The sequence below is a fragment of the Gnatocerus cornutus genome, unplaced genomic scaffold (genome assembly GCF_029298725.1).
Source record: "Gnatocerus cornutus isolate USDA-ARS CGAHR unplaced genomic scaffold, icGnaCorn1.1 ctg00000052.1, whole genome shotgun sequence".
Classification (NCBI taxonomy): Eukaryota; Metazoa; Arthropoda; class Insecta; order Coleoptera; family Tenebrionidae; genus Gnatocerus; species Gnatocerus cornutus.
In genome coordinates, this window is record NW_028275397.1 from 1,124,757 (window position 1) to 1,140,122 (window position 15,366).

A 15,366-nucleotide genomic window follows, 5' to 3' on the forward strand; every position below is an offset into this window, starting at 1 on the left:
TTGTTTTGCATCGAAATATGCAGTTTTCTCTAAGAATTTTGATGATTTCGTGCAGAATTCTGCTGTTTTCTTGCAATTCAGTTGTTGAATCTTGGTAAAAAGTCATGATTTTGTAGATTTTGTGCTCTTCTTTGCGAATTAAAGCCAGAAAACAACGAAAATCGGCGAGAAATCGTTGTTTTGCATCGAAATATGCGGTTTTCTTGCAATTCAGCCGTTGAATCTTGGTAAAAAGTCATGATTTTGTAGATTTCGTGCTTTTCTTTGCGAATTCAAGCCAGAAAACAACGAAAATCGGTGAGAAATCGTCGATTTGCATCGAAAAATGCGGTTTTCTGTAAGAATTTTGATGATTTCGTGCAGAATTCTGCGGTTTTCTTGCAATTCAGCCGTTGAATTTTAGTAAAAAGTCATGATTTTGTAGATTTCGTGCTCTTCTTTGCGAATTCAAGCCAGAAAACAACGAAAATCGGCGAGAAATCGTCGTTTTGCATCGAACTATGCGGTTTTCTGTAAGAATTTTGATTATTTCGTGCAGAGTTCTGCTGTTTTCTTGCAATTCAGCCGTTGAATCTTGGTAAAAAGTCATGATTTTGTAGATTTCGTGCTCTTCTTTGCGAATTCAAGCCAGAAAACCACGAAAATCGGCGAGAAATCGTTGTTTTGCATCGAAATATGCGGTTTTCTGTAAGAATTTTGATGATTTCGTGCAGAATTCTGCTGTTTTCTTGCAATTCAGCTGTTGAATCTTGGTAAAAAGTCATGATTTTGTAGATTTCGTGCTCTTCTTTGCGAATTCAAGCCAGAAAACAACGAAAATCGGCGAGAAATCGTCGTTTTGCATCGAAATATGCAGTTTTCTGTAAGAATTTTGATGATTTCGTGCAGAATTCTGCTGTTTTCTTGCAATTCAGCGTTGAATCTTGGTAAAAAGTGATGATTTTGTAGATTTCGTGCTCTTCTTTGCGAATTCAAGCCAGAAAACAACGAAAATCGGCGAGAAATCGTCGTTTTGCATCGAAATATGCGGTTTTCTGTAAGAATTTTGATGATTTCGTGCAGAATTCTGCTGTTTTCTTGCAATTCAGCCGTAGAATCTTGGTAAAAAGTGATGATTTTGTAGAATTCGTGCTCTTCTTTGCGAATTCAAGCCAGAAAACAACGAAAATCGGCGAGAAATCGTTGTTTTGCATCGAAATATGCGGTTTTCTGTAAGAATTTTGATGATTTCGTGCAGAATTTTGCTGTTTTCTTGCAATTCAGCCGTTGAATCTTGGTAAAAAGTCATGATTTTGTAGATTTCGTGCTCCTCTTTGCGAATTCAAGCCAGAAAACAACGAAAATCGGCGAGAAATCGTCATTGTGCATCGAAAAATGCGGTTTTCTGTAAGAATTTTGATGATTTCGTGCAGAATTCTGCTGTTTTCTTGCAATTCAGCTGTTGAATCTTGGTAAAAAGTCATGATTTTGTAGATTTCGTGCTCTTCTTTGCGAATTCAAGCCAGAAAACAACGAAAATCGGCGAGAAATCGTCGTTTTGCATCGAAATATGCAGTTTTCTGTAAGAATTTTGATGATTTCGTGCAGAATTCTGCTGTTTTCTTGCAATTCAGCGTTGAATCTTGGTAAAAAGTGATGATTTTGTAGATTTCGTGCTCTTCTTTGCGAATTCAAGCCAGAAAACAACGAAAATCGGCGAGAAATCGTCGTTTTGCATCGAAATATGCGGTTTTCTGTAAGAATTTTGATGATTTCGTGCAGAATTCTGCTGTTTTCTTGCAATTCAGCCGTAGAATCTTGGTAAAAAGTGATGATTTTGTAGAATTCGTGCTCTTCTTTGCGAATTCAAGCCAGAAAACAACGAAAATCGGCGAGAAATCGTTGTTTTGCATCGAAATATGCGGTTTTCTGTAAGAATTTTGATGATTTCGTGCAGAATTTTGCTGTTTTCTTGCAATTCAGCCGTTGAATCTTGGTAAAAAGTCATGATTTTGTAGATTTCGTGCTCCTCTTTGCGAATTCAAGCCAGAAAACAACGAAAATCGGCGAGAAATCGTCGTTGTGCATCGAAAAATGCGGTTTTCTGTAAGAATTTTGATGATTTCGTGCAGAATTCTGCTGTTTTCTTGCAATTCAGCTGTTGAATCTTGGTAAAAAGTCATGATTTTGTAGATTTCGTGCTCTTCTTTGCGAATTCAAGCCAGAAAACAACGAAAATCGGCGAGAAATCGTCGTTTTGCATCGAAATATGCAGTTTTCTGTAAGAATTTTGATGATTTCGTGCAGAATTCTGCTGTTTTCTTGCAATTCAGCCGTTGAATCTTGGTAAAAATCATGATTTTGTAGATTCCGTGCTCTTCTTTGCAAATTCAAGATAGAAAACAACGAAAATCAGCGAGAAATCGTCGTTTTGCATCGAAATATGCAGTTTTCTCTAAGAATTTTGATGATTTCGTGCAGAATTCTGCTGTTTTCTTGCAATTCAGTTGTTGAATCTTGGTAAAAAGTCATGATTTTGTAGATTTTGTGCTCTTCTTTGCGAATTCAAGCCAGAAAACAACGAAAATCGGCGAGAAATCGTCGTTTTGCATCGAAATATGCGGTTTTCTGTAAGAATTTTGATGATTTCGTGCAGAATTCTGCTGTTTTCTTGCAATTCAGCCGTAGAATCTTGGTAAAAAGTGATGATTTTGTAGATTTCGTGCTCTTTTTTGCGAATTCAAGCCAGAAAACAACGAAAATCGGCGAGAAATCGTTGTTTTGCATCGAAATATGCAGTTTTCTCTAAGAATTTTGATGATTTCGTGCAGAATTCTGCTGTTTTCTTGCAATTCAGTTGTTGAATCTTGGTAAAAAGTCATGATTTTGTAGATTTTGTGCTCTTCTTTGCGAATTCAAGCCAGAAAACAACGAAAATCGGCGAGAAATCGTCGTTTTGCATCGAAATATGCGGTTTTCTGTAAGAATTTTGATGATTTCGTGCAGAATTCTGCTGTTTTCTTGCAATTCAGCCGTAGAATCTTGGTAAAAAGTGATGATTTTGTAGATTCCGTGCTCTTCTTTGCAAATTCAAGATAGAAAACAACGAAAATCGGCGAGAAATCGTTGTTTTGCATCGAAATATGCAGTTTTCTCTAAGAATTTTGATGATTTCGTGCAGAATTCTGTTGTTTTCTTGCAATTCAGTTGTTGAATCTTGGTAAAAAGTCATGATTTTGTAGATTTTGTGCTCTTCTTTGCGAATTCAAGCCAGAAAACAACGAAAATCGGCGAGAAATCGTCGTTTTGCATCGAAATATGCGGTTTTCTGTAAGAATTTTGATGATTTCGTGCAGAATTCTGCTGTTTTCTTGCAATTCAGCCGTAGAATCTTGGTAAAAAGTGATGATTTTGTAGATTTCGTGCTCTTCTTTGCGAATTCAAGCCAGAAAACAACGAAAATCGGCGAGAAATCGTCGTTTTGCATCGAAATATGCGGTTTTCTGTAAGAATTTTGATGATTTCGTGCAGAATTCTGCTGTTTTCTTGCAATTCAGATGTTGAATCTTGGTAAAAAGTGATGATTTTGTAGATTTCGTGCTCTTCTTTGCGAATTCAAGCCAGAAAACAACGAAAATCGGCGAGAAATCGTCGTTTTGCATCGAAATATGCGGTTTTCTCTAAGAATTTTGATGATTTCGTGCAGAATTCTGCTGTTTTCTTTCAATTCAGCCGTTGAATCTTGGTAAAAAGTGATGATTTTGTAGATTTTGTGCTCTTCTTTGCGAATTTAAGCCAGAAATCAACGAAAATCGGCGAGAAATCGTCGTTTTGCATCGAAATATGCGGTTTTCTCTAAGAATTTTGATGGTTTCGTGCAGAATTCTGCTGTTTTCTTGCAATTCAGCCGTTGAATCTTGGTAAAAAGTGATGATTTTGTACATTTCGTGCTCTTCTGTGCGAATTCAAGCCAGAAAACAACGAAAATCGGCGAGAAATCGTCGTTTTGCATCGAAATATGCGGTTTTCTCTGAGAATTTTGACGATTTCGTGCAGGATTCTGCTGTTTACTTGCAATTCAGCCGTTGAATCTTGGTAAAAAGTCATGATTTTGTAGATTTCGTGCTCTTCTTTGCGAATTCAAGATAGAAAACAACGAAAATCAGCGAGAAATCGTCGTTTTGCATCGAAATATGCGGTTTTCTCTTAGAATTTTGATGATTTCGTGCAGAATTCTGCTGTTTTCTTGCAATTCAGCCGTTGAATCTTGGTAAAAAGTCATGATTTTGTAGATTTTGTGCTCTTCTTTGCGAATTCAATCGAGAAAACAACGAAAATCGGCGAGAAATCGTCGTTTTGCATCGAAATATGCGGTTTTCTGTAAGAATTTTGATGATTTCGTGCAGAATTCTGCTGTTTTCTTGCAATTCAGCCGTTGAATCTAGGTAAAAAGTCGTGATTTTATAGATTTCGTGCTCTTCTTGGCGAATTCAAGATAGAAAACAACGAAAATCGGCGAGAAATCGTTGTTTTGCATCGAAATATGCGGTTTTCTCTAAGAATTTTGATGATTTCGTGCAGAATTCTGCTGTTTTCTTGCAATGCAGCCGTTGAATCTAGGTAAAAAGTCATGATTTTGTAGATTTCGTGCTCTTCTTGGCGAATTCAAGATAGAAAACAACGAAAATCGGCGAGAAATCGTTGTTTTGCATCGAAATATGGGGTTTTCTGTAAGAATTTTGATGATTTCGTGCAGAATTCTGCTGTTTTCTTGCAATTCAGCCGTTGAATCTTGGTAAAAAGTCATGATTTTGTAGATTTCGTGCTTTTCTTTGCGAATTCAAGCCAGAAAACAACGAAAATCGGCGAGAAATCGTTGTTTTGCATCGAAATATGCGGTTTTCTGTAAGAATTTTGAAGATTTTGTGCAGAATTCTGCTGTTTTCTTGCAATTCAGCCGTTGAATCTTGGTAAAAAGTCATGATTTTGTAGATTTCGTGCTTTTCTTTGCGAATTCAAGCCAGAAAACAACGAAAATCGGTGAGAAATCGTCGATTTGCATCGAAAAATGCGGTTTTCTGTAAGAATTTTGATGATTTCGTGCAGAATTCTGCGGTTTTCTTGCAATTCAGCCGTTGAATTTTAGTAAAAAGTCATGATTTTGTAGATTTCGTGCTCTTCTTTGCGAATTCAAGCCAGAAAACAACGAAAATCGGCGAGAAATCGTCGTTTTGCATCGAACTATGCGGTTTTCTGTAAGAATTTTGATGATTTCGTGCAGAGTTCTGCTGTTTTCTTGCATTTCAGCCGTTGAATCTTGGTAAAAAGTCATGATTTTGTAGATTTCGTGCTCTTCTTTGCGAATTCAAGCCAGAAAACAACGAAAATCGGCGAGAAATAATCGTTTTGCATCGAAATATGCGGTTTTCTGTAAGAATTTTGATGATTTTGTGCAGAATTCTGCTGTTTTCTTGCAATTCAGCCGTTGAATCTTGGTAAAAAGTCATGATTTTGTAGATTTCGTGCTCTTCTTTGCGAATTCAAGCCAGAAAACCACGAAAATCGGCGAGAAATCGTCGTTTTGCATCGAAATATGCGGTTTTTTCTAAGAATTTTGATGATTTCGGGCAGAATTCTGCTGTTTTCTTGCAATTCAGCGTTGAATCTTGGTAAAAAGTGATGATTTTGTAGATTTCGTGCTCTTCTTTGCGAATTCAAGCCAGAAAACAACGAAAATCGGCGAGAAATCGTCGTTTTGCATCGAAATATGCGGTTTTCTGTAAGAATTTTGATGATTTCGTGCAGATTTCTGCTGTTTTCTTGCAATTCAGCCGTAGAATCTTGGTAAAAAGTGATGATTTTGTAGATTTCGTGCTCTTCTTTGCGAATTCAAGCCAGAAAACAACGAAAATCGGCGAGAAATCGTTGTTTTGCATCGAAATATGCGGTTTTCTGTAAGAATTTTGATGATTTCGTGCAGAATTCTGCTGTTTTCTTGCAATTCAGCTGTAGAATCTTGGTAAAAAGTGATGATTTTGTAGTTTTCGTGCTCTTCTTTGCGAATTCAAGCCAGAAAACAACGAAAATCGGCGAGAAATCGTTGTTTTGCATCGAAATATGCGGTTTTCTGTAAGAATTTTGATGATTTCGTGCAGAATTCTGCTGTTTTCTTGGAATTCAGTTGTTGAATCTTGGTAAAAAGTCATGATTTTGTAGATTTCGTGCTCTTCTTTGCGAATTCAAGCCAGAAAACAACGAAAATCGGCGAGAAATCGTCGTTTTGCATCGAAATATGCGGATTTCTCTAAGAATTTTGATGATTTCGTGCAGAATTCTGCTGTTTTCTTGCAATTCAGCCGTTGAATCTTGGTAAAAAGTCATGATTTTGTAGATTTCGTGCTCTTCTTTGCAAATTCATGCCAGAAAACAACGAAAATCGGCGAGAAATCGTCGTTTTGCATCGAAATATGCAGTTTTCTCTAAGAATTTTTATGATTTCGTGCAGAATTCTGCTGTTTTCTTGCAATTCAGCCGTTGAATCTTGGTAAAAAGTCATGATTTTGTAGATTTCGTGCTCTTCTTTGCAAATTCAAGCCAGAAAACAACGAAAATCGGCGAGAAATCGTCGTTTTGCATCGAAATATGCGGTTTTCTGTAAGAATTTTGATGATTTCGTGTAGAATTCTGCTGTTTTCTTGCAATTCAGCCGTAGAATCTTGGTAAAAAGTGATGATTTTGTAGATTTCGTGCTCTTCTTTGCGAATTCAAGCCAGAAAACAACGAAAATCGGCGAGAAATCGTTGTTATGCGTCGAAATATGCGGTTTTCTGTAAGAATTTTGATGATTTCGTGCAGAATTCTGCTGTTTTCTTGCAATTCAGCCGTAGAATCTTGGTAAAAAGTGATGATTTTGTAGATTTCGTGCTCTTCTTTGCGAATTCAAGCCAGAAAACAACGAAAATCGGCGAGAAATCGTCGTTTTGCATCGAAATATGCGGTTTTCTGTAAGAATTTTGATGATTTCGTGCAGAATTCTGCTGTTTTCTTGCAATTCAGCCGTAGAATCTTGGTAAAAAGTGATGATTTTGTAGATTTCGTGCTCTTCTTTGCGAATTCAAGCCAGAAAACAACGAAAATCGGCGAGAAATCGTCGTTTTGCATCGAAATATGCGGTTTTCTGTAAGAATTTTGATGATTTCGTGCAGAATTCTGCTGTTTTCTTGCAATTCAGCCGTTGAATCTTGGTAAATAGTGATGATTTTGTAGATTTTGTGCTCTTCTTTGCGAATTCAAGCCAGAAAACAACGAAAATCGGCGAATAATCGTCGTTTTGCATCGAAATATGCGGTTTTCTCTAAGAATTTTGATGATTTCGTGCAGAATTCTGCTGTTTTCTTGCAATTCAGCAGTTGAATCTTGGTAAAAAGTGATGATTTTGTAGATTTCGTGCTCTTCTTTGCGAATTCAAGCCAGAAAACAACGAAAATCGGCGAGAAATCGTCGTTTTGCATCGAAATATGCGGTTTTCTCTAAGAATTTTGACGATTTCGTGCAGAATTCTGCTGTTTTCTTGCAATTCAGATGTTGAATCTTGGTAAAAAGTGATGATTTTGTAGATTTTGTGCTCTTCTTTGCGAATTCAAGCGAGAAAACAACGAAAATCGGCGAGAAATCGTCGTTTTGCATCGAAATATGCGGTTCTCTGTAAGAATTTTGATGATTTCGTGCAGAATTCTGCTGTTTTCTTGCAATTCAGATGTTGAATCTTGGTAAAAAGTGATGATTTTGTAGATTTCGTGCTCTTCTTTGCGAATTCAAGCCAGAAAACAACGAAAATCGGCGAGAAATCGTCGTTTTGCATCGAAATATGCGGTTTTCTGTAAGAATTTTGATGATTTCGTGCAGAATTCTGCTGTTTTCTTGCAATTCAGCTGTTGAATCTTGGTAAAAAGTGATGATTTTGTACATTTCGTGCTCTTCTGTGCGAATTCAAGCCAGAAAACAACGAAAATCGGCGAGAAATCGTCGTTTTGCATCGAAATATGCGGTTTTCTCTGAGAATTTTGACGATTTCGTGCAGAATTCTGCTGTTTACTTGCAATTCAGCCGTTGAATCTTGGTAAAAAGTCATGATTTTGTAGATTTCGTGCTCTTCTTTGCGAATTCAAGATAGAAAACAACGAAAATCAGCGAGAAATCGTCGTTTTGCATCGAAATATGCGGTTTTCTCTTAGAATTTTGATGATTTCGTGCAGAATTCTGCTGTTTTCTTGCAATTCAGCCGTTGAATCTTGGTAAAAAGTCATGATTTTGTAGATTTTGTGCTCTTCTTTGCGAATTCAATCGAGAAAACAACGAAAATCGGCGAGAAATCGTCGTTTTGCATCGAAATATGCGGTTTTCTGTAAGAATTTTGATGATTTCGTGCAGAATTCTGCTGTTTTCTTGCAATTCAGCCGTTGAATCTAGGTAAAAAGTCGTGATTTTATAGATTTCGTGCTCTTCTTGGCGAATTCAAGATAGAAAACAACGAAAATCGGCGAGAAATCGTTGTTTTGCATCGAAATATGCGGTTTTCTCTAAGAATTTTGATGATTTCGTGCAGAATTCTGCTGTTTTCTTGCAATTCAGCCGTTGAATCTTGGTAAAAAGTCATGATTTTGTAGATTTTGTGCTCTTCTTTGCGAATTCAATCGAGAAAACAACGAAAATCGGCGAGAAATCGTCGTTTTGCATCGAAATATGCGGTTTTCTGTAAGAATTTTGATGATTTCGTGCAGAATTCTGCTGTTTTCTTGCAATTCAGCCGTTGAATCTAGGTAAAAAGTCGTGATTTTATAGATTTCGTGCTCTTCTTGGCGAATTCAAGATAGAAAACAACGAAAATCGGCGAGAAATCGTTGTTTTGCATCGAAATATGCGGTTTTCTCTAAGAATTTTGACGATTTCGTGCAGAATTCTGCTGTTTACTTGCAATTCAGCCGTTGAATCTTGGTAAAAAGTCATGATTTTGTAGATTTCGTGCTCTTCTTTGCGAATTCAAGATAGAAAACAACGAAAATCAGCGAGAAATCGTCGTTTTGCATCGAAATATGCGGTTTTCTCTTAGAATTTTGATGATTTCGTGCAGAATTCTGCTGTTTTCTTGCAATTCAGCCGTTGAATCTTGGTAAAAAGTCATGATTTTGTAGATTTTGTGCTCTTCTTTGCGAATTCAATCGAGAAAACAACGAAAATCGGCGAGAAATCGTCGTTTTGCATCGAAATATGGGGTTTTCTGTAAGAATTTTGATGATTTCGTGCAGAATTCTGCTGTTTTCTTGCAATTCAGCCGTTGAATCTTGGTAAAAAGTCATGATTTTGTAGATTTCGTGCTCTTCTTTGCGAATTCAAGCCAGAAAACAACGAAAATCGGCGAGAAATCGTTGTTTTGCATCGAAATATGCGGTTTTCTGTAAGAATTTTGATGATTTTGTGCAGAATTCTGCTGTTTTCTTGCAATTCAGCCGTTGAATCTTGGTAAAAAGTCATGATTTTGTAGATTTCGTGCTTTTCTTTGCGAATTCAAGCCAGAAAACAACGAAAATCGGTGAGAAATCGTCGATTTGCATCGAAAAATGCGGTTTTCTGTAAGAATTTTGATGATTTCGTGCAGAATTCTGCGGTTTTCTTGCAATTCAGCCGTTGAATTTTAGTAAAAAGTCATGATTTTGTAGATTTCGTGCTCTTCTTTGCGAATTCAAGCCAGAAAACAACGAAAATCGGCGAGAAATCGTCGTTTTGCATCGAACTATGCGGTTTTCTGTAAGAATTTTGATGATTTCGTGCAGAGTTCTGCTGTTTTCTTGCATTTCAGCCGTTGAATCTTGGTCAAAAGTCATGATTTTGTAGATTTCGTGCTCTTCTTTGCGAATTCAAGCCAGAAAACAACGAAAATCGGCGAAAAATAATCGTTTTGCAACGAAATATGCGGTTTTCTGTAAGAATTTTGATGATTTTGTGCAGAATTCTGCTGTTTTCTTGCAATTCAGCCGTTGAATCTTGGTAAAAAGTCATGATTTTGTAGATTTCGTGCTCTTCTTTGCGAATTCAAGCCAGAAAACCACGAAAATCGGCGAGAAATCGTCGATTTGCATCGAAATATGCGGTTTTCTCTTTGAATTTTGATGATTTCGTGCAGAATTCTGCTGTTTTCTTGCAATTCAGCGTTGAATCTTGGTAAAAAGTGATGATTTTGTAGATTTCGTGCTCTTCTTTGCGAATTCAAGCCAGAAAACAACGAAAATCGGCGAGAAATCGTCGTTTTGCATCGAAATATGCGGTTTTCTGTAAGAATTTTGATGATTTCGTGCAGATTTCTGCTGTTTTCTTGCAATTCAGCCGTAGAATCTTGGTAAAAAGTGATGATTTTGTAGATTTCGTGCTCTTCTTTGCGAATTCAAGCCAGAAAACAACGAAAATCGGCGAGAAATCGTTGTTTTGCATCGAAATATGCGGTTTTCTGTAAGAATTTTGATGATTTCGTGCAGAATTCTGCTGTTTTCTTGCAATTCAGCCGTTGAATCTTGGTAAAAAGTCATGATTTTGTAGATTTCGTGCTCTTCTTTGCGAATTCACGCCAGAAAACAACGAAAATCGGTGAGAAATCGTCGATTTGCATCGAAAAATGTGGTTTTCTGTAAGAATTTTGATGATTTCGTGCAGAATTCTGCGGTTTTCTTGCAATTCAGCCGTTGAATCTTAGTAAAAAGTCATGATTTTGTAGATTTCGTGCTCTTCTTTGCGAATTCAAGCCAGAAAACAACGAAAATCGGCGAGAAATCGTCGTTTTGCATCGAAATATGCGGTTTTCTGTAAGAATTTTGATGATTTCGTGCAGAATTCTGCTGTTTTCTTGCAATTCAGCCGTTGAATCTTGGTAAAAAGACATGATTTTGTAGATTTCGTGCTCTTCTTTGCGAATTCAAGCCAGAAAACAACGAAAATCGGCGAGAAATCGTTGTTTTGCATCGAAATATGCGGTTTTCTGTAAGAATTTTGATGATTTTGTGCAGAATTCTGCTGTTTTCTTGCAATTCAGCCGTTGAATCTTGGTAAAAGGACATGATTTTGTAGATTTCGTGCTCTTCTTTGCGAATTCAAGCCAGAAAACAACGAAAATCGGTGAGAAATCGTCGATTTGCATCGAAAAATGCGGTTTTCTGTAAGAATTTTGATGATTTCGTGCAGAATTCTGCGGTTTTCTTGCAATTCAGCCGTTGAATCTTAGTAAAAAGTCATGATTTTGTAGATTTCGTGCTCTTCTTTGCGAATTCAAGCCAGAAAACAACGAAAATCGTCGAGAAATCGTCGTTTTGCATCGAAATATGCGGTTTTCTGTAAGAATTTTGATGATTTCGTGCAGAATTCTGCTGTTTTCTTGTAATTCAGCCGTTGAATCTTAGTAAAAAGACATGATTTTGTAGATTTCGTGCTCTTCTTTGCGAATTCAAGCCAGAAAACAACGAAAATCGGCGAAAAATCGTTGTTTTGCATCGAAATATGCGGTTTTCTGTAAGAATTTTGATGATTTTGTGCAGAATTCTGCTGTTTTCTTGCAATTCAGCCGTTGAATCTTGGTAAAAAGTCATGATTTTGTAGATTTCGTGCTCTTCTTTGCGAATTCAAGTCAGAAAACAACGAAAATCGGTGAGAAATCGTCGATTTGCATCGAAAAATGCGGTTTTCTGTAAGAATTTTGATGATTTCGTGCAGAATTCTGCGGTTTTCTTGCAATTCAGCCGTTGAATCTTAGTAAAAAGTCATGATTTTGTAGATTTCGTGCTCTTCTTTGCGAATTCAAGCCAGAAAACAACGAAAATCGGCGAGAAATCGTCGTTTTGCGTCGAACTATGCGGTTTTCTGTAAGAATTTGGATGATTTCGTGCAGAATTCTGCTGTTTTCTTGCAATTCAGCCGTTCAATCTTGGTAAAAAGTCATGATTTTGTAGATTTCGTGCTCTTCTTTGCGCATTCAAGCCAGAAAACAACGAAAATCGGCGAGAAATCGTTGTTTTACATCGAAATATGCGGTTTTCTGTAAGAATTTTGATGATTTCGTGCAGATTTCTGTTGTTTTCTTGCAATTCAGCCGTAGAATCTTGGTAAAAAGTGATGATTTTGTAGATTTCGTGTTCTTCTTTGCGAATTCAAGCCAGAAAACCACGAAAATCGGCGAGAAATCGTCGTTTTGCATCGAAATATGCGGTTTTCTCTAAGAATTTTTGATGATTTCGTGCAGAATTCTGCTGTTTTCTTGCAATTCAGCCGTTGAATCTTGGTAAAAAGTGATGATTTTGTAGATTTCGTGCTCTTCTTTGCGAATTCAAGCCTGAAAACAACGAAAATCGGCGAGAAATCGTCGTTTTGCATCGAAATATGCGGTTTTCTCTAAGAATTTTGACGATTTCGTGCAGAATTCTGCTGTTTTCTTGCAATTCAGCCGTTGAATCTTGGAAAAAAGGCATGATTTTGTAGATTTTGTGCTCTTCTTGGCGAATTCAAGATAGAAAACAACGAAAATCGGCGAGAAATCGTTGTTTTGCATCGAAATATGCAGTTTTCTCTAAGAATTTTGATGATTTTGTGCAGAATTCTGCTGTTTTCTTGCAATTCAGCCGTTGAATCTTGGTAAAAAGTCATGATTTTGTAGATTTCGTGCTCTTCTTTGCGAATTCAAGCGAGAAAATAACGAAAATCGGCGAGAAATCGTCGTTTTGCATCGAAATATGCGGTTTTCTGTAAGAATTTTGATGATTTCGTGCAGAATTCTGCTGTTTTCTTGCAATTCAGATGTTGAATCTTGGTAAAAAGTGATGATTTTGTAGATTTCGTGCTCTTCTTTGCGAATTCAAGCCAGAAAACAACGAAAATCGGCGAGAAATCGTCGTTTTGCATCGAAATATGCGGTTTTCTCTAAGAATTTTGATGATTTCGTGCAGAATTCTGCTGTTTTCTTGCAATTCAGCCGTTGAATCTTGGTAAAAAGTGATGATTTTGTAGATTTCGTGCTCTTCTTTGCGAATTCAAGCCTGAAAACAACGAAAATCGGCGAGAAATCGTCGTTTTGCATCGAAATATGCGGTTTTCTCTAAGAATTTTGACGATTTCGTGCAGAATTCTGCTGTTTTCTTGCAATTCAGCCGTTGAATCTTGGAAAAAAGGCATGATTTTGTAGATTTTGTGCTCTTCTTGGCGAATTCAAGATAGAAAACAACGAAAATCGGCGAGAAATCGTTGTTTTGCATCGAAATATGCAGTTTTCTCTAAGAATTTTGATGATTTTGTGCAGAATTCTGCTGTTTTCTTGCAATTCAGCTGTTGAATCTTGGTAAAAAGTCATGATTTTGTAGATTTCGTGCTCTTCTTTGCGAATTCAAGCGAGAAAACAACGAAAATCGGCGAGAAATCGTCGTTTTGCATCGAAATATGCGGTTTTCTGTAAGAATTTTGATGATTTCGTGCAGAATTCTGCTGTTTTCTTGCAATTCAGATGTTGAATCTTGGTAAAAAGTGATGATTTTGTAGATTTCGTGCTCTTCTTTGCGAATTCAAGCCAGAAAACAACGAAAATCGGCGAGAAATCGTCGTTTTGCATCGAAATATGCGGTTTTCTCTAAGAATTTTGATGATTTCGTGCAGAATTCTGCTGTTTTCTTGCAATTCAGCCGTTGAATCTTGGTAAAAAGTCATGATTTTGTAGATTTCTTGCTCTTCTTTGCGAATTCAAGCCAGAAAACAACGAAAATCGGCGAGAAATCGTTGTTTTGCATCGAAATATGCGGTTTTCTGTAAGAATTTTGATGATTTTGTGCAGAATTCTGCTGTTTTCTTGCAATTCAGCCGTTGAATCTTGGTAAAAAGTCATGATTTTGTAGATTTCGTGCTCTTCTTTGCGAATTCAAGCCAGAAAACAACGAAAATCGGCGAGAAATAATCGTTTTGCATCGAAATATGCGGTTTTCTGTAAGAATTTTGATGATTTTGTGCAGAATTCTGCTGTTTTCTTGCAATTCAGCCGTTGAATCTTGGTAAAAAGTGATGATTTTGTAGATTTCGTGCTCTTCTTTGCGAATTCAAGCCAGAAAACCACGCAAATCGGCGAGAAATCGTCGTTTTGCATCGAAATATGCGGTTTTCTCTAAGAATTTTGATGATTTCGTGCAGAATTCTGCTGTTTTCTTGCAATTCAGCCGTTGAATCTTGGTAAAAAGTGATGATTTTGTAGATTTCGTGCTCTTCTTTGCGAATTCAAGCCAGAAAACAACGAAAATCGGCGATTAATCGTCGTTTTGCATCGAAATATGCGGTTTTCTCTAAGAATTTTGACGATTTCGTGCAGAATTCTGCTGTTTTCTTGCAATTCAGCCGTTGAATCTTGGTAAAAAGTCATGATTTTGTAGATTTCGTGCTCTTCTTGGCGAATTCAAGATAGAAAACAACGAAAATCGGCGAGAAATCGTTGTTTTGCATCGAAATATGCAGTTTTCTCTAAGAATGTTGATGATTTCGTGCAGAATTCTGCTGTTTTCTTGCATTCAGCCGTTGAATCTTGGTAAAAAGTGATGATTTTGTAGATTTCGTGCTCTTCTTTGCGAATTCAAGCCAGAAAACAACGAAAATCGGTGAGAAATCGTCGTTTTGCATCGAAATATGCGGTTTTCTCTAAGAATTTTGATGATTTCGTGCAGAATTCTGCTGTTTTCTTGCAATTCAGCCGTTGAATCTTGGTAAAAAGTGATGATTTTGTAGATTTCGTGCTCTTCTTTGCGAATTCAAGCCAGAAAACAACGAAAATCGGCGAGAAATCGTCGTTTTGCATCGAAATATGCGGTTTTCTGTAAAAATTTTGATGATTTCGTGCAGAATTCTGCTGTTTTCTTGCAATTCAGCCGTTGAATCTTGGTAAAAAGTCATGATTTTGTAGATTTCGTGCTCTTCTTTGCGAATTCAAGCCAGAAAACAACGAAAATCGGTGAGAAATCGTCGATTTGCATCGAAAAATGCGGTTTTCTGTAAGAATTTTGATGATTTCGTGCAGAATTCTGCTGTTTTCTTGCAATTCAGCCGTTGAATCTTGGTAAAAAGTCATGATTTTGTAGATTTCGTGCTCTTCTTTGCGAACTCAAGCCAGAAAACAACGAAAATCGGCGAGAAATAATCGTTTTGCATCGAAATATGCGGTTTTCTGTAAGAATTTTGATGATTTTGTGCAGAATTCTGCTGTTTTCTTGCAATTCAGCCGTTGAATCTTGGTAAAAAGTCATGATTTTGTAGATTTCGTGCTCTTCTTTGCGAATTCAAGCCAGAAAACCACGAAAATCGGCGAGAAATCGTCGTTTTGCATCG